At 43.1% G+C, this 27157-nt stretch overlaps 2 long non-coding RNA genes across 2 annotated transcripts in view; both read left to right on the top strand.

The window, feature by feature from the left end:
- Nucleotides 1-22164: 22164 nt before the first annotated feature.
- On the top strand, nt 22165-25907 carry LOC135318588 (uncharacterized). Its single transcript, XR_010376755.1, has 3 exons — nt 22165-22366; nt 25384-25524; nt 25794-25907. It is a non-coding gene; the product is annotated as an uncharacterized LOC135318588 (long non-coding RNA).
- An 800-nt stretch (nt 25908-26707) lies between these two features.
- Nucleotides 26708-27157, top strand: part of LOC135318637 (uncharacterized) — an 86546-nt gene continuing 86096 nt past the window's right edge. The window contains exon 1 of the long non-coding RNA XR_010376923.1: nt 26708-26785. This is a non-coding gene — a long non-coding RNA (uncharacterized LOC135318637). The remainder of the gene's footprint in view (nt 26786-27157) is intronic.

The raw sequence follows: 27157 nt of genomic DNA, 5'->3' as shown, positions 1-27157 counted from the left end.
ATATATATACACGCCATGCACTTGGGGGGGTCTCTTTTCGTTTTTAATCCAACCCAAGAATCCTCAATCATCCATCTCAAAGCTTGAGTGTCTGTATCATGGAGTATTTAAAAACAAATAAAAGGCAGGTGAAGCTTTAGAAGAGTGCAAAAGCAATCTGGGCATGCAAGACTGACGACCTATAGGTAAAAGCAAAGATAGGGTTTTACAAATGGGAATGAGAAAGCCAATGATAGGATATAAGATAAACTTTTATCTATAGCATATAAGAAAAAAAAGTAGGTTGACTGCTCAATGGTAGACATTGGATGACGTGTAAATGACCTTGAACTGCCTTAATAGAAATGTAGTGCCCAGTATGGAGGAGTTGGAGAAAGCCCTGCTCCACTGCAGTACCTCACCATTGTAAGGTGTGGGCACCCGGGCACTTCCGGCAGGGTACAGCTCAGAACCATATTGGGAATGGACGCAAGAATACAGAAGAGTAAGATTTTATCTTACGTTTTAATGTAAGTGCCTGCAAGTTAATTATTCCAAGGAAACTCATTTTTTGCAAAAGAAATGATACAGCTTGGATACTGCTTACTTTAAGGATAACAAGTTAGCTTTAATGATAACAAGTTAACCACAGTTAACAGGTTACTTACTGCAAATCTGATGAAAAAATTCTCTTAAACTTCTAAGTGGACTGATAAATCATTTTCCAACAACTAACATTGATTCTCTCAAACATACTCTCAAGGTTACACTCAATGGATTTGAGAAATAACTGGTAAAACCTCTGAATATTACAGAAGGCTCTTCATGCTTCAAAAATGACAGATTTAGGAATCCGACTTCATGACGCCTAGACACAGAATGTATCTAAGAGTAATCAGTGGCTAAAGATCCTCTAACCATTTCTCTGATATTCCTCCCCATCCCCCAAGAAAGGGAGAGCAGCAATCTGAGTAGTTTACCCTTGTGAAGACAGTCTTTTCTAGGTTTCCATTAACATTATTCAGAATATGGAATTGCGACTATCAAACATTGATAAAGGAAACTGGAGACAGTTTACAGAAATAGAAAGATGCTCTTAGATTTGAAGAATTAATATTGTTTAAATGGCCAAATTACCCAAAGCAATCTACAGATTTAATGCGATCCCTATCAAATTATCCAGGACACTTTTCACAGAACTAGAACAAATAATCCCCAAATTTATATGGAATTACAAGACTCAGAATTGCCAGAGCAATATGGAAAAAAAAGAGCAAAGATGAAGGCACAACCCTCCTAGACTTCAGGCAATACTACAGAGCTACAGTAATCAAAAAGCACGGTATTGGCACAAAAACAGACATATGGATCCATGAAACAGAACAGAGAGCCCAGAAATAAACCTACACACCTATGGTCAATTACTCTTTGACAAAGGAGGCAAGAATGTACAATGGAGTAAAGACAAGTTTCTTCAGAAAGTGGTGTTGGGAAAGCTGGACAGCCACGTGTAAATCGATGAAGTTGGAACACTCCCTCACACCATACACAAAAATAAACTCAAAATGGTTTAAAGACTTAAATACAAGATAGAACACCATAAATCTCCTAGAAGACAACATCGGGAAAATATTCTCTGACATAAATTATAGCAATGTTCTCCTAGGGCGTCTACCCAGGCAACAGAAATAAAAGCACAAATAAACAAATGAGACCCAATTAAACTTATAAGCTTTTGCAGAGCAAAGGAAACCATAAGCAAAACAAAATGACAGCATATGGAATGGGAAAAAATATTTGCAAATGATGTGACTGACAAGGGTTTGATTTCCAGAATATATAAACAGTTTGTACAACTTAGTAGCAACAACAAAAAAGAACCCAATCCGAAAATGGGCAGAAGACCTAAACAGACATTTCTCCAGTGAAGACACACAGATGGCCAAGAGGCACATGAAAAGTTATGCTCGGTATCACTAATTATCAGAGAAACACAAAACTACAATGGGGTGTCACCTCACACCAGTCAGAATGACCATCATTAAAAAGTACACAAATGATAAATGCTGGAGAAAAGGGAACCCACCTACACTGCTGGTAGGAATGTAATTTAGTGCAGCCACTATGAAAAACAGTATGGAGTTTCCTTAAAAAAATTTAAAAACAGACTTACCCTATGATCCAGCAATCCCACTTCTGGGCATATACCTAGAGAAAACTAATTTGAAAAGACATATGCACCCCAATGTTTATAGCAGCATTATTTACAATAGCCAAGACATGGAAGCAACCTAACTGCCCACTGACAGATAAATGGATAATGAAGATGTGGTGTATGTATACAATGAAATACTACTCAGCCATAAGAAGGAATGAAATAATGCCATTTGCAGCAACACGGATGGACCTGGAGATGATCACACTAAGTGAAGTTAAGTCAGACAGAGAAAGACAAGTATCATGTGATACCACTCAAATGTGGAATCTAAAAAATGGTACAAGTGAATTTATTTACCAAACAGAAACAGACTCACAGACATAGAAAACAAACTGATGGATACCAAAGTGGAAAGGAAGTGGGAGGGATACATTACGAGTTTGGGAATAGCAGATACAAACTACTATACATAAAACAGATACATAACAAGGTCCTACAGTATAGCACAGGGAACTATATTCAATATCTTGTAATAACCTATAATGAAAAAGAATATAAAAAGGAATGTATATGTATAACTGAATCACTATGCTGTATACCAGAAATTAACACAATACTGTAAATCAACTATACTTCAATAAAAAAAAAGCTGTGGAATTATGGCCCTTTAACTGGGCCAAATCATTTAACTGGGCCAATAACATTCTACAGGACCACCAGTGAGTAGGCGACAGATCTTTATTTCATCATGAGAAAGGACTTTTTATCTATCACAGCTTTCCTAAGGGGGCTGCCTTGTAAGTAGAATTACCAGATAAAATACAGGACACCAGCAAAATCTGAGTAAGTGGTGAAAAATTTTAGTATCAGTCAGTCCCAAACATTCCATAAGACATTCTTATACTAAATATTATTCACTGTGTATCTGGAATTCAAACTTAATCCTGTCATCTTAACCTGCTAAATCTGGCTACCTATTTGGAAACGGTTGTTCTTATCACCAGGTGCTGGTGATGAAAAAAAAAACACAAAGATCACACGGAGGTGTGGTATTGAGGGTCCGAGAGTCAGGAAGGAGAGCTGGGATTGTACGGAGGAGCGCAGGGTCCGGGTTTCATCATCTTCATGGGTGCCTCCTCCGAGACAGAGCTCTGCTACACGTGGGCGGGCGGCGGGAGGTGGGGGGCGTGGGTGGGAAACAACTGACTACAGTTTATAACTTAAAGGCACAGTGGCTTTTCATGCTATTTCCATTTTCTTTGTTTCTTGCTCCTTTAGAAGGATCAACCCAACAGCTCTCCAGCCCGTAGGAGGTACAGGGGACAGTGAAGAGTGCAAAAGAGAACAGCAGTTTGCTCCTTACGAATGTTTCTTGAACTGGTGGGAGTTGCTTGGGAACCTGTTTATTGAGAGGATGGTGTTCCTACCAGCAGTTTTGCAATTTTCACCACCAAGATGCAGCCTGTCCCCTATATTTTTCTGTTTTGCTCCTAAAAGAATACGGCATAGGAAGAACCCTTCCCACAGATGGGGATCAGGGTAAATAAATTCTGGCAGGGCCTCTAAATCACATAAGAAGAGAAGTTAAAAGTTGGCCCTGTTTTGAAGTCGATGAATCCACCGCTTTGGAAACATTTCTTAATGTTTCCGAATAAAGCACTTTAGGAGGCGTCTTCCTTAAAGGAGGTTGTACAGCGCATGGTTTTAACGACTTGTCACGTGAAATCCTGAAGTCACTCCCTGTTGATAACTGACAAACAACCAGAGTTCAGCTGAGGTCCCTTTTGGGTTCGGTTCTCCCAGGCGGTGTGATCTGTTGACTGGAGACTGTTGTTAAGGCTGCAAAAACAGCCTCCGGCTGGGTGTCGGGACAGAGCGCAGGCTGCCCAAGGCATGAAAATCCAGCTGCGCACATACTTGGTGGAAGGGATGTTGCTTGAGATGTATTCTGAGATTACAGCGATGAGGAAAATGACAGCACCCCCAGAGAACCTGGGGCCAGAGCCACAATGGCTTTGGGGACCCAATAGACAAGAAAATACCCAACTTTGTGAAATGTTTTCCTTATTTTAACTGGTAGAGACCTACTTTCCCTCACAATAAGACTAATGTTCCCCATGCAGAGGGAAACTGAAAAAGTCTGACAATACAAGAGAGAATTTAAAAATACAGACTTTTAGAGTGGGGAAGGCTTTCCTAAGCAAGACACCTAACACCATGAAGGGAAGAAGGATAAGTGTTTGTCCAGCACAAATTGTCCCCAAGTCAAAAGACAGACTGGGGGAAATATTACAGCATATTACATAAGGATAACGTAACATAAAGGATAACACGTTCTAAACATACGTGAGAATACAATTCACATCAGGAGCATGAATGGGTAACTTACTCAAAGGTAAGAGTTATGAGAGCGCATTTCATTCCTCCTTAGCTGTCCGGCAGGCGTGCGAGAGTCCGACCGCGCACAGCGCGGGCCGGACGCGGTGGCCGCCCACCTGGCACCCTGCCGCCCAGCGGGCTGTGTCAGCGCTTTAAGGGCGGGTGCCTTAGCAACGCTGCTTCTGGAAACGTCTCCAACAAGAACGTGGGCTACCCTGGAGCCGTTTTCCAGGATAAAGAATATTCCCCCTCATCGGACCCAGTTGCTCTGCCAGCCAAAGACCCAGGTGGTGACTCGGCACTGCCTGCGGGCGGAGGGGAGGGCGACACGGGAGAGCAGGTGTTCCTGGCGTCACACCCGTCGGGATGCAGTTCAGCTGAGCTGGAAGCCAGGGTGAGCTCACAGCCTGAATGGCCACGGAGAGAGCTGGTCCATGGAGATGTCAGGCGGGGACACGCACTTCCACGTTGCGGGGAGAGGGCGCCTACACACACTCATCCCTCTTGCAGGGGGCACTGGAGACACTCCAGGATTCTTCCGCTTTGAATCTAGCCCAATATTTGCAACTTCTTCTTTGCTCTTTCCCCTTTGAGTCCCACGTTCCCTGCTCCACCAGCTGACAGGAGCTTCACTCCCTCCTGGGACTACTGTTCCCACGTTTACATCTTGCAAATCTGCAACATTTCCAGTCCCCCATCCTCTGAATTCCTCCATCCTCAGCAGGACGCTGGGCCTCTGTGGTCCCCTGCAGGAGCCACTGCCTCCTGCTCTGGAATTCTCAGACCTTCACACCTCATCTCCTAGGAGAGTTTCCCTCTAATCTCACATCTGTCTCAGCTGACACTTAGCGAGGAGCCACTGTTGAAGTGCCCGTTCAGTCCTGGTTCCCAAGGCGTCTGGGAGGACCAGCCTTTGCTCCACCAGCTCTCCTCTGTCCTCAGCTTTGCTGTTTCTTAGTTTTGTTAACATCATATTTTTAATGGGAAATGTATTTACATGATTCAAAAGTTAACACTATAAAAAGATGCACACAAGAAGTCTCAGTTCCACAGCATTCCATCCCATTTTACTAGTTTCCTATTTCTTCTTCCAACGGTTCTTGACCTGAGCATGCCTGTGTGTGTATATATGTATATATACACACACACAAATAAACCAATGCATGAAGGAGATTATGCTAACTTTTACCCCCCTTAACTCCAAAATTTAATTTTATATTAACTGTACTATACTTTTCCTTTTTTACATAAAAATATCTGGTTTTATACATATGTATACACACACATATTTAATGTGACAAAATACACATAAAAATGGTTAAGATGGTAAATTCTGTAATGTATATAGCTCAGTAGTGTTAATTATAATCACATTGTTGGGCAACCAATCTCCAGAAGTCTCTTCATCTTGCAAAACTGAAATTCTGTACTCATTAACCAACAATTCCCTATTTCTCCCTTCCCGCAAGCCCTTGCAATCTCGATTCTCCTGTGCTTTTATGAGTATGACTACTCTAGATTCCTCATATAAGTGGAATCACACAGTATTTGACTTTTGGGGACTAGCTTGCTTCACTTAGCATAACATCCTTCAGGCTTATTCATGACTGTAGCTTGTGTCATAAATTCCTTCTTTTTCGGGGCTGAATAATATTCCACTGTATGTATAGACCATGTTTTGTATATCAATTCATCCATCAATGAGCATTTGGGCTGCTTCCATTTTTTGACTACTGTGAATTATGCCACTATAAACAGAGATGTACGCATCTCTCCAAAATATCCTCAATTCCTTTTGAGTCAATGTGCAGAACTGCTGGGTCATATGGTAGTTCTGTTTTTAAGTTTTTGAAGAAAACTCCATACTCTTTTCTGTAGTGGCTGTACCTTTTCACTCCCATCTGCAGTGCCCTCGGATTACAATTTCTCCACGTTCCTGCCAACATTTGTTATTTTCTGTTTTGTGTTTTGCTTTTGATAGTAGCCATCCTAATGGATGCGTGGTGATATCTCACTGCAGTTTTGACTTGCATTTCCCTCATGGTTAGTGATCTTGAGCATCTTTTCATGCACCTGTTGGCCATTTTGTCCCAGCTTCTGACTATTCCAGGCCTTGAATAACTTACCAGCTTAGTGGCAACAGAAATACTTTGGCCCCCTTCTTTGCGATATTCCATAATATTTTATTTCCCTACTCCTTTCAGCTGAATGTTTACAATCTTCTTCTACTTCTAAGGTTAGTTCTTGCCCCACTTTACTGGCTGTAAAGACACTGCTGAGGAGGGAGAGATAAAGATGGCAGAAAAGAAGGATGCAGAGCTTAGCTCCTCCCACAAATACATCATAAATACATCTACATGTGGAATAATTCTCACAGAATTCTAACCGATTCTATGGAATGCAGGCAGATCTCATACAACTAGAGCTGCAAGAAAGACTACCATGTATCCAGATAGAATGGAAGGAAGAAAAAAAAAAAAAAAAGGAATCAGGATGGGATCTTTGCCCCGAAGAGGAAGCTATGAAAGAGGAAAGTTTCCCTTACCCTGGCAACCCCCTTCACCAGCGGGCAGATCAGCCAGGACAGACAGGGAGCTTCAGAGGCTCAGAGGAGGCTCAGAGCAGCCAGCCTGCCCCAGGCAGAACAGAGGGGGACTGGCACAGAAGGTCCCTAGCCAGAGATGTGTACCTGCTGGTGTGCATCGTGGCTGGGTGCTGAAACTTGGGCTTCAGCAAACATGTTTAAGGATAATATTGGGGCTGGCTGTGCAGAGACAGCACAAAGGGGCTGGGGTGTGGTCTGAGCCACAACTGGGGGAGTATGCAGGATGGGGCCCGGGTCCACCAGAGAAGCCCCATTGTTCATGCATGCACAAAGGGAGAGGCAGCCCGCATCATAACAGCCTCATTCTTGGTGTGCTCACAGCAGGTGTGGCCCTGCCTCTGAGAGCTCTGAGAGCCCACGGACCCCGTGGGTGGCCCCCATGCAGAGATGGGCTGAAATCAGAACCCATCCCCAGGGCCCACATGGCTTCAGAAGCAGGGCTGAAGTCTGAACTGCGTCCTGGCAGCACTGGCAGATTTAAACCACCAGTGGCTTTGTAAGCTCAGTGCCTGTGGGACATCCGAGCAGGTGACTAGCACTCCCGGGGCTGGGGTGGCCCTGGCATTAGCAGCTACATGCACATGGGGGTGGGGCTGGGGTCTCGGCAGACTCGGTGGCCCCCATGGTGTGTCCGGGTGCCCAGCTACAGCAGATCTGCACCAGCAGGTCTGTGGGAACAGCGCCCAAGGGACATCCAGTCTGATTGCCTGTAGCCCCACAGCTGAGGCGGGGTCAAGGGCAATGTCAACAGCAGTGCACTTTGAGAGCACACACAGCGGGTGATGGGCAACCCACAGAGCCCTTCCCAGTGGACAGTTTCTACTGAGGGATGCTCAGTGGCTCCTCTCCCAGTGGGAGCGCTCCTGCCCTGCACACCTCACACTGCAGCTCAGAAACAGATCTAGGGGCTTCTGCTCCAACAACTGGGGAGCAGACCCTGCCCCTGCCAGGGCTGAGAGAATCGCAGAGCAAAGGGGAGGCCCCACTCAACATCCAGTGCGCGCTCTGGTCACCACAACACCAATCACACCCCCATCACGGGGATAACACCCAGCACACACAGGGGAAAGACGTGGCAGCCATCCATACTAAAAACAGCCCTCGCAACAAAAATATTAGACTCATGCAGGCTACACACAGATGCTCCCACGTAAAAACAGCTCACCAAGAACACAGTAGAAACTGTTTCTCCTAAATTTATGGAATCAGAGAAATATAAGGAAGCAGAGCAACCACTTCCAATTAAAAGAACAGAGAAATCCCAGGAAAGAACAAACAATGAAACAGATCTGTGCAGTCTACCAGACCCCAAGTTCAAAAGGAGGTAATGAAAATACTGAAGAAAAAAAGTTTAAAGTTATCAATAGAAATGCAGATGACTGTACTAAGGAAGTAGAAACTATAAGGAGGAGACAAAATTAGAAAACTCATTTGCTGAGACAAAAGCCTAACTAAAGGCAACGAATAACAAAGTAAATAATGCAGAAGAATGCATAAGTGATCTGGAAGAGAGAGTAATGGAAGTCACACAATCAGAAGAGCAGACATAAAGAAAAATGCAAACAACAAAAGGAATATACAAGATTTATGGGACAATATAAAGTGAGTCAATCGACACATAATAGGGATCCCAGAAGGAGAAGGAGAAAAGAGGACTGAAAACGTTTTTGGAGAAATTATGACCAAAAACTTCCCAAACCTAACAAAGGAAACAGATATCGAGGTACAGGAAACACAGAGGGTCCCAAACAATGTCTATACCAAGACACTATAATTAAAATGGTAAAAGTTAAGGAGAGGATTCTACAGGAAGCAAGAGAAAAAGAGTTAGTTACAAGGGAACCCCCATAAGGTTATCAGCTGATTTCTCTACAGAAATGTTGCAGGTCAGAGGGGAGTGGCAGGATCTACAAAGTCATAAAAGAGAAAACCTGCAACCTAAGATTCTCTACCCAGCAAGAGTATCATTTAGAATAGAAGAGATAAACCATTTCTTAGGCAAGCAAAAACTAAAAGAATACAGCAAACCTATCCTAAAAAATGCTGAAAGGTCTAAAACTATCCTAAAAAAATCCTGTCCTATAAAACCTATCCCCAAAGTCTATCCCATCCTAAAATCTGATTCTAAAAAATATTGGATAGTCTTCCCTAAATAGAAAAGAAGCAAGAATCTACAGGGAAGAGAAAATCACATGGAAAGTAAAGCACTTAAATAAGACAGTATAGAATTTTTTTTAAAAAATCACAAAAATTTTGTGAAAGCAGTAACTACAATGAACAGCAAGAGGATAAACATGAAGATGTAAAAAAGGACATCAAAATCATAAAGTGTGGAGGAGGGGGTAAGAACGTAGATCTTTTTAAAGAATATATTTGAACCTATGTGACTACCAGTCTAAAGCAAGTAGATACAGTATGGGGCAAAGTTACTTGAAAAACAGGTTAACCACAAGTCAAAAACATATAATAGATTGAAGTAAGCCAAAAAGAAGATAACTCAAGCATAATACAAAAGAAAATCATCAAATCACAACCAGAAAAACAAAAGAAAAAGAAAGGAACAACAAAGAAATACAAAGTCAACTGGAAAATAAGCTTTAAAATGGCAATAAATACACATCTATTAATAGTTACCATACATGTCAATGGACTAAATGCTTCAATTAAAAAAACAGTGGCAGATTAGATACTAAAACAAGAGCCTACAATATGCTGCCTCCAAAAGATCCACTTTGGGGCGAAGGACACACATAGATTAAAGTAGAGGATGGAAAAAGATATTTCATGCAAAGGGAAATGACAAGAAAGCAGGGGTAGCAATACTCATATCAGACAAAATAGACTGTAAAAAGGCTGTAAAGAAGGATAAAGGAGGACACTATATAATGATCAAAGGAGCAAACCAAGAAGAGGGTATTACACTCGTTGACATACATGCATCCAATAGAGGAGCACTTAAATACATAAAAGAAATACTAACAGACATAAAGGGAGAACTGGATGGGAATACAGTAACAATAAAAGACTTTAACATTTCTCTTCATCAATGGACAGATCTTTCAGATGGAAAATCAATAAGGCAACAGAGATACTAAATGACACAATAGAATAATTAGACTTAATTGATATTTTCAGGACATTGCATCAAAAAAAAAAAAAAAAAAACCCCAGAATATCCATTTTTGTTCAAGTGCACAGGGAACATTCTGTAGGACACATAACATAGGACACAAAATAATCCTCAACAAATTTAAGAGGACAGAAATTATTTCAAGCATCTTTTTGACCACAACGGGATGAAACTAGAAATCAACCACAGACTGTGAAAGGAGAAAAAAATTGATTACATGGAGACTAAACAACATGCTACTCAAAAACCAATGCATCACAATTAAATCTAGGGAACTTAAAAAACACTTTGAGACAAACTACAATGAAAACACAACCATACAAAATCCATGGGATGCAGCAAAAACAGTCCTGAGAGGGAAGTTCATAGTGATACAAGCCTTCCTCAAAAAAAAAAAAAAAAAACTCGAATAGACAACCTAACCTATCACCTAAAAGAATCAGAAAAATAAAAACAAACCCTAAATTCAGGAGTACGATGGAAAAAAAAATATCGGAGAGGAAATTAAAAGATACAGATTAAAAAAGCAACAGAAAAGGATTCAAAGAACACCCAAGAGCTGGTTCCCTGAGAGTAAACAAAATTGACAAACCTCTGTCCAGGCTCACCAAGCAGAAAAGAGAGAGGACCCAAAAGACGAAATAAGAAATGAAATTAGAGAAATAACAACCGATACTGAAGAAATACGAAAAGCCCTAAGAGTACCGTGGACAATTACGTGCCAATAAATACGACAATCTGGGAGAAATGGGCACATTTCTAGAAATACACTGCCCACCAAAACTGAATCAAGAAGAAATAGGTAATTTCAACAGACTGATCACTAGAAGTAAAATGAATCTGTAATTAAAACAGAAACAAAACCTCCCTGAAAACTAAAGTCCAGGACCAGGTGACTTCACTGGGTAATTCTACCAAACACACAGAAAAGAACTTATGCGGATCCTTCTCAAACTCTTCCAAAAGATTGAAGAGGAGAGAAGACCTCCAAACTTATTCTGTGAAGCCACCATCACCCAGATACCAAAACCAGACAAAGACAATCCTAAAAAAGAAAATTACAGGCTAATATCTTTGATGAACATAGATGCAAACATTCTCAACAAAATATTGGCAAACTGAATCCAATAACGCATAAAAAAAAATCGTACCATACACCACGATCAAGCTGCAGTCATCCCAGGGACACAAGGGTGGCTCTATATGCAAATCAGCATGATACACCATATCAGCAACAACAAACGACAAAAATCACATGATCTTCCCAGTAGATATAGAAAAAGCATTTAACAAAATTCAACATCCATTCATGATAAAAAAAAACCCTTACCAAAGTGGGTACACAGGGGCATATCTCAACAGAATGAAAGCTACTTATGACAAACTCACAGCCAACATAACACTCAAACGATGAAGAGCTGGAAGCCTTCTCCCTCAAATCTGGAACAAGACAAGGATGCCCAATTTCAACACTTGTATTCAACATAGTATTGGAAGTCCTAGCCACAGCACTCAGACAAGGAACAAGAGATCCAAATTGGAAAGGAAGAGGTTAAATTGTCATTATATGCAGATGACATAATACTATATATAGAAAACCCTAAAGACCCCACAAAAACTACTGAAAGTGATAAAAGAATTTGGCAAGGTAGCAGAATACAAGATTAACATACAGAAATCTGTTGCGTGTCTTTACACTAATAACGAAATATCAGAAAAGGAAAGTAAAAAAAAAAAAATCCCTTTTAAAATCATATAAAAAATAAGATACTTCAGGAATAAACCTGACCAAGAAGATGAAAGACTTTCACACAGAGAATCATAAAACATTGCTTAAGGAAACTGAGTATGATTTAAAGAAACAGAAAGATATCCATGCTCTTGGATTGGAAGAATTGATATTGTTAAAACGGCCATACTACCCAAAACAATCCACAGATTTAATGCAATCCCTATAAAATTACCCAGGACTTTTTTCACAGAACCAGAATAAATAATCCTGAAATTTATATGGAAGCACAAAAGACCCACAACTGCCAAAGCAGTAAGAACAAATGAAGCTGGAGGAATAACCCTCTCAGATTCCAGAAAGCAAAAACTCTTCAATACCACAGAGCTACAGTCACCAAAACAGCGTGCTATTGGCCCAAAAGCAGATGTATGGATCAATGGAACAGAACAGAGAGCCCAGAAATGAACCCAGAGACTTAAGGTCAATTAATCACCAACAAAGGAGGCAAGAATATACAATAGAGAAAAGACAGTCTCTTTAGCAAGTGGTGTTGGGAAGACTGGACAGCAGCATGTAAATCAATGGAGCTAGAACACTCCCTTACACCATACACAAAAATAAACTCAAAATGGCTTAAAGACTTAAATGTAAGATAGGACATCATGAACTTTCTAGAAGAGAACATAGACAAAATACTCTCAAACTGTACCGGTGTTTCTTAGGTAAGTCTACCAAGTCAATAGAAAAAAACGCAAAAATAAACAAAATGAGCCCTAATTAAACTTTTAAGCTTTTGCATACCAAAGGAAACCACAAACAAAACGAAAAGACCTACAGAATGGGAGAAAATATTTGCAAACAATGCAACTGACAAGAGCTTAATTTCCAAAATACACAAACAGTTCATACGTCTCAATAGCAAAAAAAAAGCAAACCACTCAATCAAAAAATGTTCAGGAGACCTAAATTGACAGTTCTCCAAAGAAGACATACAGATAGCCTATAGGCTCATGAAAAAAATGCTCAATATCGCTAATTATTAGAGAAATGCAAATCAAAACTACAATGAGGTATCACTTCATACTGGTCAGAATGGCCTTCATTAAAATGTCTACAAATGATAAATGCTGGAGAGAGTGTGGAGAAAAGGGAACCCTCCTACACTGTTGGTGGCAATGTACTTTGGTGAAGCTACTATGGAAAACAGTACGGAGATTCCTTAAAAAACTAAAAATAGAGATACTTTATAATCCAGGGATTCCTCTCCTGGGCATATATTCAGAGGAAACTCCAATTTGAAAAGGTAACATGCACCCCAATGTTCCAAGCAACACTATTTATAATAGTCAAGACACGAAAACAACCTAAATGTCCATTTCCAGGTGACAGGATACAGAAAATTTGATATATATGTACAATGGACTACTATTCAGCCATAAAAAGAAACAATGCCGTTGGCAGCAACGTGCATGGACCTCGGAATTATCATACTAAGCAAATCAGAGAGAGAAAGACAAGTATCACATGATATCACTTACATGTGGAATCAACAAAAAAAAAAAGACACAAGTGAACTTCTCTACAAAACAGAAACAGACACAGACATAGAAAACAAACATATGGTTACCAAAGGGGAAAGGGGAGGAGGGATAAATTATGAGTTTGGGATTAACAGATACACATTATTATATATAAAACAGATTCATATCCTATAATAAACTATAATGAAACAGAATGTGAAAAAGAATATATAAAGTTATGTGTAACTGAATCTGCTGTGCACCAGAAACAAACAGAACATTGTAAATCAACTGCACTTCAGTTAAAAAAAGAAAAAAGACCCTTCTGAATCACGGCGTCTTCATTACCTTAACTTTTCCCATTCTGTAGGATTCCTCCAGATTCCCCTCCATCCTCCAGATTCTGAATTATGTGATAGGCACCATCCTGAGGGAGAGAGGAAGCCAATAAATTCTGGGTCTGCTGAACACCTCCTTTGTTTAAACAACCTAAACGGCTGAGACATTCCTGCTCCCTGCTTGATGTTTTGTTACCTGCCGCTCCAAGGGGCTTGCTAGGTCTCACCTGGACCTGGGCACCATCCCTTGAAGATGATCAATACTTCCACCTTCCGACTCTTGAGTTCTGAAACTCACTTAATAATGCTTGAAAAAACATGTCCTGATCTTCTCAATCTTTCTCCAAACTGCCTACATCAGTGGTTCTCAATTATCGGCTGCACTTTGGAATCAGCTGGAGACAGTTTTAAAGACTAACACCTGGGTTCCACCCCCAGAGACTTTTACTCAATTGGCCCAACTGTAGCCTAGGCATCAGGATTCCAATGTGCGATCCAGGTTGAGAACTACTCACCTAAATTTTGGGGATGATTAATTATTGAATGGCATTAATAAATTAATTAATGACTCGTATTAATAAACCTTAACTCATCCCTCGAAAGCATCCTAGCGTGGGCTCTCTCTGGGGGTTACCCCAGTTGCCTCTCCAAGGTCTGATCCTCTGCTAATTATCTTTGGCCCCCAGGCTTCTTCTATGATTTAATCACAAGTCCCCCTCCCAACTGCAGGCGTAAAAGGAGTGCACCGCTTTTGATCTTTCATATCTCTTGAGTCTTCAGGAACAGAGTAGAAGTAAATATCTTTCCTACCCTGCCTTGAACCCCTCTTACAGGCAGGAATACACATTGTCAAATATTAGGTCCAAGGCTTGTTGGAAAAAACTGGAACCTGAAGCCTATGATTCTAGAATTCAATTAAAAATTACCTATTTCTAAATACATCCAACTGGCATTTGCTGCGGTAAAGACACACACGCAGCTGCAAAGGCAAGAAACTTTGAGTCTAGCAGGAAAATGGGTAGAAATAACACGGGGGGGATGTTGGTCTGCACCCTACAGGCTCGCAAGTCTTGTAGTTGCCCGGTCTTGAGGCGGAAGGAAGAGCCAGGAGGGAGCGTCAGAGACGTCAGTGGTTTAATAAATGGGGGTATCTTACGTGTCTGAAGGAGGATCCTGGAGCGGCCCCCCATCGCGTGCGGCAGCCGCAGGGCAGACGCAGTAGCAGCCTTCACCACCTGGGGAGGAGGTGTCCACGTATAGGCGGAACTGACGTCCGGTTGGCTCATCAGTTACCAGGGAAACCAGCGGCTGGGGGGCGGGGCGAGGCAGTTACTAATGAAGTCCTCTAATTAAGAGGATTGGATAGTCGTGTGAGAGAAGCAGGGACTCGCTGAGCAGCGGTTGTAATGGGAGCAAGACCGCAGCCTTCTTGGATGGCCGGACCCTACCGAGGAAGATTGACAATCGGAGCGCTTTGAAAGTAAGTCGGTTTACCTCTCCTTGGGGACTTCAGAATTCCTGGCTCTGAGGTCAGTGCCCACGATTGCTTTCAGGTGTACCACCTCTAGAATCTGTGACTTCAGCATATTAAATGCTTTCTACTTCATATGAATTAGCGCGTGTGTGGATTACTTACTGGTTTCTCTCAATGGTTTCCCTTCTGCAGTCACAGGGGCTGCTTTGTGGACGTCATCTTTGCTTTAAGTCCCAACAGCAGCCCTGATTCGGGCTGCTTGGGCCATATGAGGTCAGAAGGTGTGATAGCTACGTCTCTAGCGAACAAGTCAACCGGCCAGAGCTCTTCCAGTAATCGGAGGTCAACATGACTCAGCAAAAAATGTAATTAGTCAAGATGTAATTTACGTGGTCGCTGGAGCCCTTCAACTCCCTTTCCCTGGAAGGAGAAAAGGATTGTTTAGACTCTGCATGTCTTTGGGAGGTTAGTCAGCTTAGGCAGCTGAAACAAACTAGCTGACTAAGTGGCTTAAACAACAGATCTTTATTTCTCATAGTTCTGAAGGCTGAGGAGTCCAAGATCAAGGTGCCAGCAGATTTAGTTCTCGCTGAGAGCCCACCTTCTGATCCACAGATGGTTGCCTTCTCCTTGTATCTTCCCCTGATGGAAAGCAGAGAAGCAAGCTTTCTTGGGTGTCTTATAAGGGCACTAATCCCATCATGAGGGTCCCACTCTCCTGACCTAATCACCCCAAAGGCCTCCCTCTCCTACTCCCATCACATTGGGATTAGGGTTTCGGCAGGTGAATTTGGGGAGGACAGAACATGCAGTCTTTTACAGCCCTTCTCTGTGCCTTGACCTCATCAGTGTTCAGGATCTCTACTGATGTTACTCACTGCCTTCCACCTGCCAGCCTTCCTGCCTCCTCCGGAATCTACCATCCCTGTGCCTGATAGACACTGAACCACTCCGGTGAGACCAACCCACCCACTTCTCTCTGTGTCCCCAGGCATGGAGTCCCTGCCTCCAGCTGAGCTTCCTCGCAGGTCACACAGATCCTGCCTCGCTTTAGTGACTCAGCCCAAAGTGCTCAGTAAGTGCAATGAATGTTATCTGCAGGTCTCAGTTGCAACAAACATAAACTGACCCAATCTAGCTCTAGAAACAACGGGGCTGGTCAAAAGGCTACAGAAGAATTTCACAGAACCTGGTTTCCATCTCAGTAAGGACAGACGGATGTCTAGGACTTGGGAAGTCACAGACAGCCACTCCCTGGTCCTCTGATTCCATCTGTCTCTCTCTGTGTGTCATTTCTGCTTCTTACTGCATGTGGATTCCTGGCTCCTGATTCTCTTTGAGCACCTCCCTTCTCACCTTTCTCCCAGCCTGAAACAGAGATCACTACTTGTTCTCCAATATCCAGGTGTGGCCACGTGACCAAGTTCTGGTTTGATGTGGAAGCCCTGTCTGCAACTTTGTGATTAGAGAAAAGGGGCATGTTCCTTTCTCCATCCTGCCTTGATCACGGATATGGCAGTGATGTGACTCTAAGGATGGATGGCCACAAATTCAGAAGAGCCTGGGTCCCTGGCAAAGAGGAGTTGCGATATCAAGTTTGGACAGTTTCTGTTCAGATTGTTACCTGAGAGAGAAAATAAATTACCTGGAAAGAAAAGCATGATCTCTTATCTTGTTTAAGTCAATTTTATTTTTGTCTTTATTCCAGTGGTTGAATCTGTGTCCTGATAGATGAGTCATTTGGCTTGTGACTTCAGCATCCCTTGATCCAAAATAAATATTACTTTAGTGCAGGTGCTCACCATTGTCCAACCAACTCCAACTTTGAGTTTCCATTTTCAAATTTTGATGAAAAGGAATCTGATTGGCGAAGCTTGGGTGAGCTACCCAGCCTGGTCCAATTGTCTGCGGCTGGGGTTTTGGTGGGGGAGTGGCAGAAAAGGAGGTCTATGTGACACAGAGAGTTGCTTTATCTAAAGACGGTCAATGTTGCAGGTTCATTAGCAATAGGATACAGGTGTTCTGGGAATTATTAGCCTGCCAGAAATGCTGAGATGCAACACAAATGTCCAGAAAACTAGCTTTTGTTGATTTAAAAAAAAAAAAAGCTTCTAGGATATGTTGGGGATCAGGAAAGAGTCAAGCCAAACCCTCAGAACCCTCCACTTTTGTAGGACTGTATAATTATCACTGAATAAAACAAACATCCTGCATAAATAAATAGTTCAAATCATAAAAACATGTTTTAAGTAGACCTTTAAGATTTTATACATAGTAAAAATATTTTTATGCCTAAAGTATAAATATTTTTATGCTAAAATTAACTGGAAGACTCAATATAGTCAGGTACTTGGTATGCTGGGAAATTTAGGTTATTCAGATTTTGCTGTCTATGAAGTTATTTTAGCTGTGATGTTGCCAAAATGTTTTTATCATAATATAATTAAGTGGGTACAATAGGCACATTTAGCTCCGATAATTTCATGCTCAAGTTTAAGTGTCGTATCATACTGAAACTCCAGATCAACATCAACGGACAATGTGAGATTATTGGAGATACAGTCTCCAAGATGCTCCCTCTCTAGCAATGAAGCCATTTCATTTCCATCAAGCCCTTTCAGTAGCATTTCCAAACGTGTGATCTGCAGACCACTGGGACCCAGAGATACTCCAGGAAAAGGGGCGTTCCAAAGTTCCAACAGCTTTGAAAAATATACTGCAAGTTTAGAGTTCCCTCTTGGAGACTCATAATGTGATGCATAACCAAAGTTTTGCAGCATCCTGCTAAAATGAAACATCTCACTTCTGTTGAACATTGTTTAATCCTGTGTTTCCCCCGAAGTTCACATTTTGGAAAATGCTGTGTATCTGTATGGATTAGCATCGGGAGGGACAGATGCAGTGATGAGGTTGTGGATAGAATTATTTTAAGGAACAGAGGTCCAAGTAGGGGCAATCAGAGATGAAAATGCTCAAGAAGGACAACGTTTTCATGCTTTTGAGCTGTGAGGGGGATGTAGACAGGTCTAAACAGAGCAAAAGGTGTGAAGGGAGATGTTTACTAATCTCTTTGTATATTTTTTTTATTGAAGTATAGTCAGTTTACAGTGTTGTGTCTGTTTCTGGTGCCCAGCACGATGCTTCAGTCATACATGAACACACATATATTCATTGTCATACTCTTTTCCACCGTGAGTCACTACAAGATACTGAATAGAGCTGGGATCTGGATGCAGGGATGCTAATGCTGTTCTGTCTGTTACCCCCCTTTTGTCCTGTGTGAGTGACTGCATCCTCTCCTGGAGGGTTGGGTGGGAGTATTTAGCGGGTAAGGACCTCCACCTTGAGCCCCAAGAGCAGCCCATGCTGGGGGCGTCCTGTGCAGTCAGGAAAGGGTCAGTCACCATGTCTCCCTTCTCCAGAGGCCTGGTCTGCAGGTTGGTCTCTGGGTCCATCTTTAACCTCTGAAATAGGATGGGTGTTCTGAGCCAGGTGTCCTGTCCACCTCAGGTTTAGAAGTCTGTTCCACCTCCCACGAAGCAGTTTCTCCTTTTAAAACCTCCGCCCTGTGGCACGCAGGCGAGCTAACAGAGCTTCCCGAGGGCACTTCTGGGGGTGGCTGGAAATTGAATCTCCCTCCTTCCAGCCCGAGAGCCTGATGGACAGCACTTGCCCAATTCCCAGTGATAAGATTAACTTGCCAAGACTGCAGATTCAAGGTGTATTTTAAACTGGATTTTATTTTGCTGTGGCTGCTTTGTTTATTTCCTTATCAGTGCTGCGGTTTATTTTCCTCAGTGTTACTCAGGCCTTTTCCCTAAGGAGTCTGAGAAGCCCCCTTTTAAATGAGAGGGTTTTTTTTTTTTTTTGGTTCATCTTTGGTTTTTAAAAATTGAGTTATATTTGATACACGACCTTGTGAAAGTTTAAGGTGTACAACATATTGATCTGATGTATTTCTATGACAATTGCAGCATCACTTAACACCTTTATAACGTCATATGGTTCTCATTTCTTCTAGTGTTGGAAACAACTAAGGTCTAGTCTCTTAGCAAGTTGAATTTTTAAAAATTTTATTTATTGTTTGCTTATTTTTTTGAATGTTTGTTTTGAGGGGGAGGTAATTAGGTTTATTTACTTATTTATTTTAATGGAAGTATTAGGGATTGAACCCAGGACCTCATGCATGCTGAGCATACGCTCTACCACTGAGCTGTACCCTCCCCACCAAAGTTGAGTGTTTATAGTGCCATTTTGTTGTCTGTAATCACTGGAGTGTGTATTAGGTTTCCAGGACTTGGTACCAGGTTTCTCGATCTTGGCACATTTGGGGGGCAATATAACTCTTTGCCATGGAGCCTGTCCTGTCCTGGGCACCGTGGGATGTTTGGTAGCTTCCCTGGTCCCACCCACCCTGATGCAGCACCACCAAGTTGTGACACCAAAAATGTCTCCAGGAAGTGCCAGCTGGGGAGGGGAGACTCACCCTGGACTGAACCACTCCTCAGTCATGGCTCAGCAGGGAAAAAGCCAACACTTCAGCTAGTTTTGTATTTCTACACTCCCCACCCCCAATGCAAATGGTGAGCACCTGCAAGCTCCTCTCACAGAAGGATGTGGACTCTCAAGGGCACAAACTCATGTGCTTCCAGCCCTGAGCCTGGCACAGTCTGCAGAAAATGTTGGATGAATGAAAAAAGTGAGCGATGACTGCCTAAAAATTCTTCCCAATGCGGTGAATTTGAGGCAACTGGATGTCAGCTAAGCCAACCACTGTGGCTGGGTTGGCTAACTGCACACCAAATAGGTTGCCTTGCATTCGTTTTGTTGAGTGTTCATTCATTCTTTGACTCGGAAAACACTTCCTGATGTCTTGCCACATGCAGGCAGCCTGGCCCAAGGGCTCCTGGCCGGGGCACTGGCACTGGATGGTGTGGGTCAAAGGTCAGACCCTGCTGCTGCCACATGTGGGTTTTGTGACCCCAGGCAGGTTTCCTGACCCCTCGATGCTGTGACACAGACCTTGTGGAGTTAGTATAAGGATTCAGCAACTCAATATATGAACAGCACTTAGCTGTTTCCCAGATGCCCAGTAAGTGCTAAGTGTTTGCTGTTACTCTGCCTCTTTGGAGAAGTAAAGAGGGTGAAGTACCAGTTGTGCAGGAAAACCGCTCTCATGTGGCTCAATATCGCTAATTATCAGAGAAATGCAAATCAAAAGCACAATGAGATATCACCTCGCACCAGTCAGAATGGCCATCATTAAAATATCCAGAAACAAATGCTGCAGAGGGTGTAGAGAAAAGGGAACTCTCCTACACTGTTGGTGGGAATGTAGTTTTGTGCAGCCACTATAGAAAACAGTATGGAGATTCCTCAAAAAACTAAAAATAGACTTACGCTATGATCCAGCAATCCCACTCATGGGTATATATCCAGAGGGAATTCTAATTTGAAAAACTACATGCATGCCAATGTTCACAGCAGCACTATTTACAACAGCCAAGACATGGAAACAACCCAAATGCCCATCGACAGATGACTGGATAAAGAAGAATGTGGTATATATACACAATGGAATACTACTCAGCCATAAAAAAGAATAAAATAATGCCATTTGCAGCAACATAGATGGGCCTGGAGATCATATTTCTAAGTGAAGTAAGCCAGAAAGAAAAAGAAAAATTTAGAACTCCTAATTCATCCCTCCCCACCCCCTTCCTCCGCAGGTAACCATGTTTGTTTTCTATGTCTGTGAGTCTGTTTCTCTTTTGTAGATAAGTTCATTTGTATCATTTTTTAAGATTCCACATAGAAATATGGTATTTGTCTGTCTCTGTCTGACTTACTTCACTCAGTACAGTCATCTCTGGGTCCATCCATGTTGCTGCAAACAACATTATTTTATTCTTTTTTTATGATTGAGCCCACTTTTCAATATAATTTGTGTAAGGCTGAGCTGTCCTATGGCACAGTCACTGGTGGGGAGGGGAGGATTAAAACAAAATAAAACAAAACACCACCAACAGCAATTAAAAGAAAGTGAAACCTTTCCCACCATCTGTCCCAAAAGAGAAAGTTGCTTTTTATTTTTAAAATTTTTAATAATGTCTTTCTTTCTTCCTCCCCCCATTCCTCTCTTTTCCTTCCTCTTTCCTTCTTTCTCTTTTTCTTTCTTTCTTTTCTTTCCTTCTTTCCTTTTTTCCTTCTGTTTCAGTTGATGTAAATTGGGGATGCTCTTCCAAGGGACAAAAGACATGTTTAGGACAGAAAGGGGAGGAAGGGGTGGGGCGGGAATGGTGGCCATCAAGAAGGTCAGAAGGCCAGTGTGGGACCATGAGGTTGTCCGTGGGCCTTCCTTTCACTCATCTCTTCTCTCTCTCTCTCTCTCGGCCAAGCTCGGCCTGCAGCCCTGGGTGACTTGCTCCTCCCAAAGTGGAATCTGTTCCTCCATTTAACAAAGCCTTTCAGGGGACCGCGCGTGCGCCGAGTCAGGGGCCCATCCTAAGCCAGAGAGCTTAAGTGGCCACACAGCTAGCGGCCCGGGACTAGCCCGGCTCCGTGGCTGAGCGACTCCTAACAGCAAGCAGCACCTTTCCCTGAGCGCCCACGGTGGGTCAGCAATGGCTGAGAGGCTTCACACATTTATCATCCTCACCACTCCCATTTTGACCGCCCCCAGCCTCATCCGGCTTCCCCCCGGCTCTGCGCCCCGCCCCTAGCCTGCCCGCACCACGTCATCACGGAGCGCTACGCCCCACCCAGCACGCCGGCGATACGTCATCACGGAGCGCTACGCCCCGCCCCCAGCCCGCCCTCGCCACGTCATCACGGCGTGCTGCACGGGAAGGCACCAGGAGAAGACGCCCCTTCCCAACTCCGTCGCTTGCTTACCTGCCCTCGAGTCATCGCTACCGTACAGTTGACGGGGGTCCGGAGGGCCCCTGAGATGACTGGACAAGGACGGAGGGACGACAGCCGTGGTGGTCTCGGGAGGGACGAGCTTGAGCCCGAGCGCCGCGTCCAGCCGCCCTTGGGCGCTTCACACAATGTAATTTCTTTTTTGTTGAGGTATAGTTGCCGAGCAGTATTGTATGTTACAGGTGTGCAATCTAGTAATTCAAAATTTTATACTCCATTTATAGTTATCATAAAATATTGCCTAGCTTCCCGGTGTTGTATAATACATCCTTGTAGCTTATTTTATACATAATAGTTTAAATCTCTTAACCCTCTCCCCCTTCCTTGCCCCTCCCCTTCCTTCTCCCCTCTGATAACCACTAGTTTGTTCTCTAAATCTCCAAAAGACCAGGTTTTTTATAATTTTTAAGAAGGCAAACGGGGAGAGATGGTGGAGGGGTGGGTGGTATTTTATAAAAACACAGGAACGTTTCTTTAAACTTATTTTTCCTCATCATTTACACATCTGAGTTCTCCACAACTGCAGCTGCTTCAAAGTCTTATCTTTCCTGACTCCAAAGTCACCTCCAAAATTGGCCCTTCTAAACCCCACTGATGCAGACTCTCTTCCCGCCTCCATTTTCCAGCCCCTGGGTTGATTGATCACCCGGGTTAATTTCACCTCCCACGAGTCTCATTTGCTTTGTGGTTCTCATCACTGCCCGGATTGAACCATCTAAGGCCCAGAGCTGAGCCACAAGCCCGTCAGCATCTCTCCTACTCTGAAACGTGTGCAGAGAGAGGAAGGATGACCTAGAATCCTCCTTAGACATAGAGACGGGGAAACAAGCTACAAATATACATTGACTAGAGATTTTTGATACCGTTTTAAAGAATGATTCAGGATAAATCTTAAAAGAGAAAGTTGGCTGGGCTTCCCATATTAGCTAGCTTTTGGGTGATACGTATGTACACAGTGCAAGCGAGCTGCCTGCCTCCGTTTGAACTGTAAGATGGTACCAGCACTTTGGTCTGTTATTACACTGCTAGTGCCCTCCGGTCAGAGATGGCCAGAAATCCACCTGCAGTGGGAGAAAGTTTGCACTTACCAGTTCTTTCCAGCGAGGGCGGCTTCACTCCACAGGGCATGATGGGATATCTCAGTAAGGGGGTTTAGAAATCACTTATTATGGGATTTGGGCTGGTGGTAGGGGATTTTGGTGCGGGTTCAAGGAAGATGCCATCAGGAAGCAGAGATAGTCTGACTGGGTGTCATTCTTTCTGGAAGGTACGGAAACACCTCACAGCACTCACCAGGTAGCCCCTGGGTGCAGAAGGCCAGGATCTGAAAACATCGGGGGAGGGGGTCAACTAACATATTTGGAGGTCCTTTTAGATAATCCTCACATCAGCTCTAGTTCTGTAACTAGCAAGTTAAATGCAGCTTCTTTCTTCTTCCAGTGAAACTCGTCCCACCATGAAGTATCTAGTTTTTCAGGGAGTCTTTCCTATTTTTAATTTTTAAAAGCCAGTCCTGAAAGTGATAAATGATCTTCCTGGAATTGGCCACAGTTTGCCTCCAGATGCAATTTCATGGCTTACTGGGTAGGCTTGTGGTCGGCAGGGAAGTGAACGCATCGCTGGAGCAGGCGGGACTTTCCTTTCACCTTGGGCACCGTGACCTCACTCAGTGCTCCACGTAGATCATTTTCATCTGTCCTCTCAGCACGTCTCCCCTTGAGTCAAATACTTGTTTGTGAAACTGTCCTTTTGCCCTTCCTCGCTTTGTTTATGATGTGGATCCTTTAAACAGCAGATGGCCAACTTCATCTCCTCAACATATGTTCGTCCTTTAAGGAAAATACACATTAGGCTTTTCCACAAATAGCCTGTAATGGGTGGTGCGCACTATATGACTCTTAACCTTCTTTTGAACTTGAGGACTAGCGTGAGTCAAGGGGCTTTGCCAAGGCGCACGGCTCCGTTATTCCGTGACTTGGTGCTGCTGGAGGAAAAGCAGTTCTCAAGGAGGGTTCAGTACATCTGTCACCTCCTGTCCCCGGAGGATTATCACCTCGACACAGTTCTCTCAAGGGTCCAAAGTCTTCCCTGGGCTCATGGGGGTACTTACAGACAGAGGGCAACAGAATCTCTTAAACTTTTGTATATGCTTTTTGTCATCTGAAGGATGCTTGATGATTTTGCATCTTTTAAGTCACAAAGAGTTCATAATTCTCTTATCATTAGACTTTTTTTTTTTTAACCAATAAATCTACCACATGTGACACCAGATGATTCTTTCTGGCCTCTTAGTGACATTCCTTTCTAAAACTGTAAGGATTATAGTTGCAAACCAGGTCCTCAATGATCACGGTCAGAGTGGCTTGGCACACGTGCCTGGCTCTCCAGCGTCCTTTGGGTTTTGTAACTAAAGCCAGAACTTATCTAGTATCCAGCTTTCAGACAAATTGAAACCACTTACAAGCAGCAGCATGAGAGGGGTGAGCCTTCAGTGTTTGGAGGGCTGTAGCAGCCCCCCACCAAGGGTGAAAACGAGAGACTGAACGTACAGGGCGACAATGGTCAGACCACACATGCAGATGAAACTTTGATCCTCACTCTGCAGGGACCATTCCAGGAGGTGGTTCCAGGCTCTGACAGCCCCTCCAGGGTGAAGAGGTTCCGATAGTCCCAAAGATGCAGCAGACTGGAGTTAGAGTCCTTTCTTCCTATAACCCCCAGAGCCAGCTGGGAACATGGGAAGATACTCTCCCAGTAGGCTTTATGGTGGGCAGTTGTAGCACAGAGTCTGTGTCCTTGGGTGATGAACCCCCTATCACTGAGCCTCTGAAGGGATGGATGCCTTTAAACTAAAAATGCATCCCCCTCAAGGTCCCTTCTATTCTCCAGCAGGGTAGGTCTAAAAAATTAGAAATGCTAACTAGCCATGCCTCTATTCCACTGGGTAAGTGTTTCAGTAATTAAAGCGAATCTGGGAGAATGGTGCTTGAGCAAGGTCAGCAGTGTTGACAAAAGTTTAGCAGTACGGAGCCATATGAAGGGTGAGAAGAGGGCTAACGTAGATCAAATGTTTAGATGACCAATTGGAACTGAAGGACAGATTTTCCCCTGAAGCTTTGACTCTTATTTCTCTTTCCCCCTCACCAGCTGTGCCCATTCCCACAGACCTTCCAGAGACAGGTTTCCAGTACCCGGGTGTGAAGAGGTTCCCAAACATCAGGAGTTTCATAGCTGCGATGTTTCCTCCTTGTCTCCTTGTTTTTGTCTCATTTCCAGGACATTTGTCTGGTAAGTTTCAGAAAAAGTGAAATCCCCAGGCAAGTCACAAAGCTGGCAGGTCTGTCTCCAGTGTTTCCCTTAGACTTGTCCTGGCTCCCCAGGGGAGAACGTCACCCTCCCCAGACCCATTGGTCACTGTGACCTTGGCCCTTCTCCCCTAAAAGGAGGATCTTATGCCTGATATTTCCAGAACCCTATTGTCCCCTTTCTAAAGGAGCAAGGGGTTAGGCTTATGACTAATGGATGCTGCATTACCTGCTCCATTCTTGTTCCTTAAGATGATATGGCCACCTGATTCCACAGTATGCAGGATGGACTGGACAGGAGTAGCCCCAGAAGGACCAGGTCCCTCTTCAGTCACCTGCCAGCTTTGCACCTTGGGCAAGTTCCCTCTCCGGACTTCCGTTTTCTCATCTTTAAATGTGGTGAAATAATAATACTAGGTAACATTTCTTGAATGCTTGTTCTTTGCCAGGTGCTGTTTTAAGCATATCATATTATTAACTTATAGAATGCTGACAGCAAACTTCACTTTGCTTCTCCGAGATGTGAGCACGTGTGTGTGGTGTGTGGGCTTAGTCTAGAAAATTTAGATGATTTTACTAATGTCTAAGAGTTGATGTACGTATTCAAGTGAAGACAAATGCAGTCTGGGCTGCAAATCTATGTGTGATGAATGGCTGTAAGAAGTCCTGGGATGTTCCTTGTTCTTTGCCAGATTGATGATGAATGGGAAATCTGCTCTCCTACTTGAGAAATACTTCAAAGGAGCTGGATTTTTTTTTTCCTTCATGAATTAATAAACTTTCCCCATAGTGTTGAGAGCTCATCCTTCTCGATATGTCAGTTTTGGGGTCTTGTGCCTTCAAAAAATTATTTAAACCCCCTTTCATACTTAATGCAGCACAGAGGAAAACTAAGCCATTTGCTATCCGTGGGCCCATAACTGACCAGAAGTATGTAAAACAGTCATGTTGTGTTGATGAAGATGTCAGTGACAGGGGGTCAGGGGTTTTGTCTATTTCTTTTCCCACTGCTGTGTTCCCAGGGTTTAGAACTGTGTCTGGAGCGTCGTAGGCAATGTTTACTGAATGAATGAATGAACGGGACAGCAGACAAGAATGTACGCCCTGGCTTTGCAGCATTGCTCTATGCAGAGACGTTAAAGAGCTGAAGCTTGTTGTTCTTTATCAGATGAACGCCCTTTGAAGAATTTTGAAAGCTGTAAAGCACTACAGAAATAGAGGGTGTGACTCTGACTCCCTGCTGGGTAAGTGGTTGGAAAAAAATAAAGAGAGTTCCTCTAGGAATCACTGTCAGGCCTTCTAAGTTTGTTCCGGGTTTATTTAAAGAAAATGCATGTAGGGAATAACTAGGACACTATATTCTATTTGAAAATTGAAAAGGGTCCAAGAAGCCAAATGGGAGGAAATTCTGGCTTCCTCTGATGGTTTGCTGAGTGTGTGGCAGATGTGTCTGTAATTCGGCCTCATTGTTTTTCCACCAAAAGCCAGCGCTAATCTCTTAACAGCTTCTTACCACATTAGACTCCATCTTTGACTCTGTCAGTTCCACTTAAAGAATCAGTTCCATCTGTTCAAAAGAAAGCAGCGTGGGACTCACCCAGATGTTCCAGGGAAGG

Source organism: Camelus dromedarius, chromosome 19 (genome assembly GCF_036321535.1).
Source record: "Camelus dromedarius isolate mCamDro1 chromosome 19, mCamDro1.pat, whole genome shotgun sequence".
NCBI classification, from domain to species: domain Eukaryota; kingdom Metazoa; phylum Chordata; class Mammalia; order Artiodactyla; family Camelidae; genus Camelus; species Camelus dromedarius.
Note: the sequence above shows the minus strand (reverse complement) of the source record. Positions and strands in the feature narration are given on the sequence as shown.